We start from the raw sequence: 5679 nt of genomic DNA on the forward strand, positions 1-5679 counted from the left end.
TGCCACATGGGTCAGGTACATAGACGATGTACTCATGATCTGGAATGGTGATGAAGAAGAGTTGCAGATTTTCTTTGAATGGCTCAACAACCAGTCAGAGGACATCAAATTCACGATGCACAAGAGCAAAGATTCCATCAATTTCCTCGATATCAGCATCAAAGAAAGGGAAGGCAAATTGCACACTACTCTCTACAGGAAACCGGCAGAAAGGAACAGCTTGCTGAGATACACCAGCCATCACACCCGAGGCCTCAGGGACAACTTGCCCTTTGGGCAGTTTCTTCGCATCAGGAGAAATTGCTCTCTCAAGGAAGATTATTTTAAGGAATCCGATGACCTAATCACTCGTTTGATTGGAAGAGGGTACCCAAAAAGATTGGTTAAAAGATCTCGAAAAAGAGCCTGGTTGCAGGACCGGAACACCCTACTGACACCTAAAGAACGTCAGCCATCCCAAGAAAGAATGATCTGTGTTACTACATACTGCAACAAAAGTAATGAAATAAAGAAGACAATAAACAAGCACTGGGGATTGGTAGCAGACATCATAGACAGCCCAGAACCACCGATGCATGCCTTCAAAAAGGCCAGAAGCATAAGAGACCACGTCACCTGTGCCTTGCTGGACACACCGCAGCCACCCACCATACAAGGACTCTGGAATTTACCGGCAGTAGTAGGCCATTTCCGATGCACCACATGCTGGGAGACCAAGCAAAACACCAGTAACAACTTAACGGTAGATTTGAAATCCTTCACCAACTGTAACTCTAGTGGAGTTATATATGCCATTGTCTGCCCATGTGACCTTATGTATATAGGTTAAACTAGACAAAAGATCAAAAATCGGATTTTTCAACACTGTAGTAGAATCAGATGCCAGACAATGGGGGCACCCCTGGTGGAACACTACATGGAGATGACACATACTCCAGACTCCATGAAGTGGGTTGTACTTGAGAAGATCATCCTGGGACCGCGAGGGGGGAATCTCAATAACGTCCTCAACATCAGAGAATGCAAATGGATGCACAAATTTAACACAATACATAAAGGCCTGAACGAGCTGGACGCTAATTTTGCACAGTTGGCAGGTCTAGATCCTGAATAGATACAGATCGGGCCTTTCTTAGCACTATGACAATCAACCCTCTGCTAATCACCCCTGCAGGACTATAATCATAACTTCATGACATTACTCTGCTTCCTGTATAACTGTACCGAATTACCCAGAAAACAATGCTTTGCCGAGAAGAAATGTGTGTATATGATGTTTTTAAGTTGGTTAAAATTGTAGAACTGCCGATATATATATTTTTTGTATCCAGAACGTTCATGTCGTACCATTAATGACAAAAAGTTGCATAGAGCTCATCTGATGCAAATAGTACAACCAATCAGTTCTCAGCGGGGCGTGTATGTACAGATACAATCTGTAGGGGTACACGATGCTATAGATATTGGTTAAAACAGCATGTCTGACACAGGGTTTAGTGGTTATGCATAAAATCATGACTTCCCGTTTTTTAAAATTTACTTTGGAGGCTTCCTTTTCACGATCCTAGGTAGCCTTCATGCCCGTTCACGAGGCGATTTCTTAAGACACCGGCCCCTTGATGAACTCAAATATCCTTTTTAGACGGTCCCTTGCGGCACTTCCCAGAGGAGGTAGCTGATTGGCCACCTATGCCGAGCCCCTTTCATATGAGTTTTCAGCGGCTGCACCGCGAGCAGCCACAAACACGGTCCAGCCGAGGCGTGCCGGTCGCTGCAGTCCACTGAGAGACGAGGTATGTCTAGGCTCGAATCCCAGGCCTCCTAAGCGCCCTGCAGCCCACTGTGAGACAAGATATGTCTATGCTCGATTCCCAGGCCTCCCGAGCAAACAACCCCCCCCCCCTTTTTCTCAAGTAAACAACCTAGCACATCGTGCATGCAGTAGAGGGTGTGCCAATCTTCCAACTGTTAAGCCACATAGCGGCGGTAATGGGTGCTTAAAGTAGCTCCGTTTGAATGTATTAACCCTAACCACCGTAGTTTACCCGTCCCCATGTGTTCAACTATAACCTATTCGATATGTCGGCTTCAGGTTCCACACAGAACGATATGCAGCACATGTTGAAGGCAACCACATGAAGACCTCATTTAATGTACTCAAGACACCGGACTTAAGTAAGTCTTTTGACATCAGTTTTTCTTTAATGACCCATGAAGGGAGCAGCATTCCTGGTCCTACTCCTCCCCCATCAACTATTATAATGTATTGCAGATTTCGAAACCAATAGGAGCAAATTACAGCCCAAGACGTGACGCCAGACATGCCGTCCGCCCCACACCATGTAGGTAACGTTTTGTTAGGCCCACATGCTACAAGCAACCACTCCACGTGAGTTTATTATAATAGGCAATGTCCTTTCTTTAGGCTCTCCATCTTTTCCTGATGAAGACCCCAACATGAGGGAAGAATAACCCATTCTTATTTGGGGTCGAAACGTAGACTACGCCGAACCCTACACGCCATAGGAACAAATGAACAATTTTTTATATAACCTACGTGTGATGTACTTTGGGAACATTGCTAGTACCTTAATTGTAAAGGCGTTATCATTTTTACGTGATGATACACTGTCACACCACCTTTACCACGTCCCACACTTACCTTTCACTCCCCTTTCCTACCCTCACTGAGAGCAACTATTGTGTAATGAATGTAACAATTACATAAATGAAATGCTGATGATTTATAAATAATGTTATGCAGTTATAAGCAGAAGTACTGCATGTAATATGGAATAAAACGTAATTCCTTTGAATATTGCATACTACGCTTTGATTGTGCTAAATATATTTAACCAAAGACTACTGTGATGTGTAAGATTATATTATATACCAATACAGGATAATTGTGAAATATATATTCCACTCGGACCACTTCACCTTTGTACTAGTCCTTTTAAGAGGGATTATTTGGCTCAAACAGAAACAAATCCCTATCCCACCATTCAGTGAACTTCAGGACTGTACATTCCGGTACAAGATCTTCGGTATGCTCAATGCCCTTTCTGCTGTCTAACTTAATTTACCCCTGCTCAGTGCAAAACCTCTCGCTCCCCCTACTGCTGCATTCTGGAGGCAAAGGGTGAATGATTACTCTTGCAGGAGTCCATCACATCAACTGATCATTGCTTACCTACACCAGCCTAATTTTTCCTAGACCTGCTCCACTGCTAATGCTGCTATCCAAGCTAAATCCCTAGTGAAATGCAGGTAGTCGCACCTGCTCCACTGCAGTGTGCTAGCACTATTAAAAACATTTTAAAGCCCAATTTGAAGCAGTGAAATATACCTCACTGAGGCACTACTAACCAACTTTGCGACGGGACTCGGGGAGAAGCAATTCATATTGGCTGCACCTCACCACCACGACTCCTGCCAGAGCAAACAGCAGCCTGGGCATGATTGTGTGGCTCAGCAGCAGCTGCACAGGAGGGGCTGGTGTGCTGAGCTTCTGAGGAACAACTCAAGGGCTGCTGCGGTCCAGGCAGGGTTCAACTGAGCCACCAGTCTAGTCCATTCCATGTTTGATAAAATAACCGCGGCCCAACATGGTCATTTTGCGAGCAGCTCTGTCATTGCCACTGCCTGCAGCAAGCCTGCCATTAGTTTATTCAAATAACAGCCACCTGTTCACCACTTGCGCTGCAGCGTTATAAAGGTATAGTCATTAATCATGCTGCCGCGTGTGTCAGGTGAATTCTGTTTTTGCAGGTGAATTCTGTTACAATGTAGCATCTTATAGCTGAAGACTTGGCCATAAACCTGCTGGAAGCTCACAAGCCTGCCCTGCTGTGTGGCATCCCAAGGCATGGCACGTTGCAACTCCAGACAAGACAAGCTTTAGATTTTTCCGTATTGGTGCATGATTACTTAGCACTGACAAGGTGCTATTATGTGTGACTTCGCATTTCAGTCCGTTAATGCGGAACACTACACTGAAATGCGTTAGCCTAATGCCTGATGTGTGGTACTTGGCAGGGCTGGTGGACATTGGCCCCGGGTTATATAGCCTTTATTCTCATATTCCAAATATGCCCCACTAAATGTTTTTCTTCTGCCCTTGGATTGATTAGGGTATCTTCAAGACACAATAGATGGCACCTGGTGAACATGGAGCTTAGTTTGCAATCATTAGGTTTACAGGTTTCCTTGTCTCTAAACAGGAAACTTTAATGTGGAGAATTTTGATAATTTGACTTGATTTTCTTTTCACAATGTCAAAGAAACGATTGAGTTTTGTCACTTTCCAACACCATAGATTAACCAACAAAGATTGGCAAATGTGTTAGGTGTTGCTTATAAGTTGAAGTGCATCTTCATTGATTATCTGTATGTGTGGTTTGTTCGATGAATGTGAGAATGATACAGTGGTTGAATAATTTGATGGCTGTATCAGAGCATTGATGGATCAATGAATGAGTCAGTAACTTTGTGCATGGGTGAAAGACTTAGTGCATCTGCCACTCTTTACCCGACTGCATCCTTCCCCTGCTGAATTCTTCTCTGTCGTCCGGTACGGTACCCCGCTCCTTCAAGGAGGCCGTGCTGGTGCCTCTATTGAAGAAGCCCGGGGCTGATCCCGCCGTCCCGGCGAATTACTGTCCCATCTCTCTCTTGCCTTTCTTCTCTAAAATCTTGGAAGCCCATGTCACCACCTGCCTCTCACAGTTCATCGAGAGCTCCAACTTTCTTGAGACCAACCAGGCCGGCTTTAGACCCGGCCACTCTACGGAGACTGTCATCTTGGCTGTGCTGGATGCCCTGAGAGACGGTGCTGACAAGGGTACCCCCCAGGCCTTGGTTTTATTAGATCTGTCGGCTGCTTTCGACACGGTGGACCACAACATCCTTCTTCACTGTGTCGAGCAAGCTGGCATCCAGGGCCTGGCGCTGGCATGGGTCAAATCCTTCCTGACCGGGAGGTCTCAGACCCTCAGCCTGGGCACTTTTAGAGCTCCTTGGGAGCACTTGCCCTGTGGGGTCCCTCAGGGCTCCTCTCTATTCCCCCTTCTTTTCAATCTTTATCTTCGACCCCTTCTCTTTTCCTTGAGGCAGTGGGACGTCACCGTCTTCAATTACGGGGACGACCTGCAACTCATCTTTCCTCTTGATTCCCCCTCTGCTATTCCCAACTTTCAGGCAGTTATGTCCCACATCCTATTGTGGATGAGCCAAAACCAGCTCAAACTGAATCCCGGAAAGACGGAGCTTCTCCTCCCTGGTAAGAGCTCTACCCACTGGGGTCCGCATTTTTGGCCGGCAGAACTTGGCCTTCCCCCCACCCCTGTGGCCTCGGTAAAAAGCCTAGGGGTCACTATCGACTCCGGTCTCTCCCTCGGGCCCCAGGTGGGGACAGTTGTCTCCTCCTGCATGTTCCAGCTGCGCAGGATCAGGAAGGTGGCCTATCTTCTTACTCCTGAAGCTCTCCTGCAAGTAATCATGGCCCTTGTCCTCTCCCGCTTAGATTTTTCGAATGCTATCTATCATGGTCTGCCCAAAACATCTCTTTCCAGACTACAATTCGTTCAAAATCAAGCGGCGAGATTGGCCTTTGGGATTCCGAAATGGCAATCCGCCAAACCCCTCCTTCTAAAACTGCACTGGCTCCCCGTCATCTCG

General features: G+C 46.3%; 1 long non-coding RNA gene across 1 annotated transcript; it reads left to right on the forward strand.

Annotated features, from left to right (window-relative positions):
- The first annotated feature begins 1673 nt into the window (after positions 1–1673).
- On the forward strand, positions 1674–2771 carry LOC144753757 (uncharacterized). Its single transcript, XR_013594511.1, has 4 exons — positions 1674–1793; positions 2093–2175; positions 2273–2342; positions 2426–2771. It is a non-coding gene; the product is annotated as an uncharacterized LOC144753757 (long non-coding RNA).
- The last annotated feature ends 2908 nt before the right edge of the window (positions 2772–5679 follow it).

This window comes from Lissotriton helveticus, chromosome 5_1 (genome assembly GCF_964261635.1).
Source record: "Lissotriton helveticus chromosome 5_1, aLisHel1.1, whole genome shotgun sequence".
In the NCBI taxonomy this organism is placed as follows: domain Eukaryota; kingdom Metazoa; phylum Chordata; class Amphibia; order Caudata; family Salamandridae; genus Lissotriton; species Lissotriton helveticus.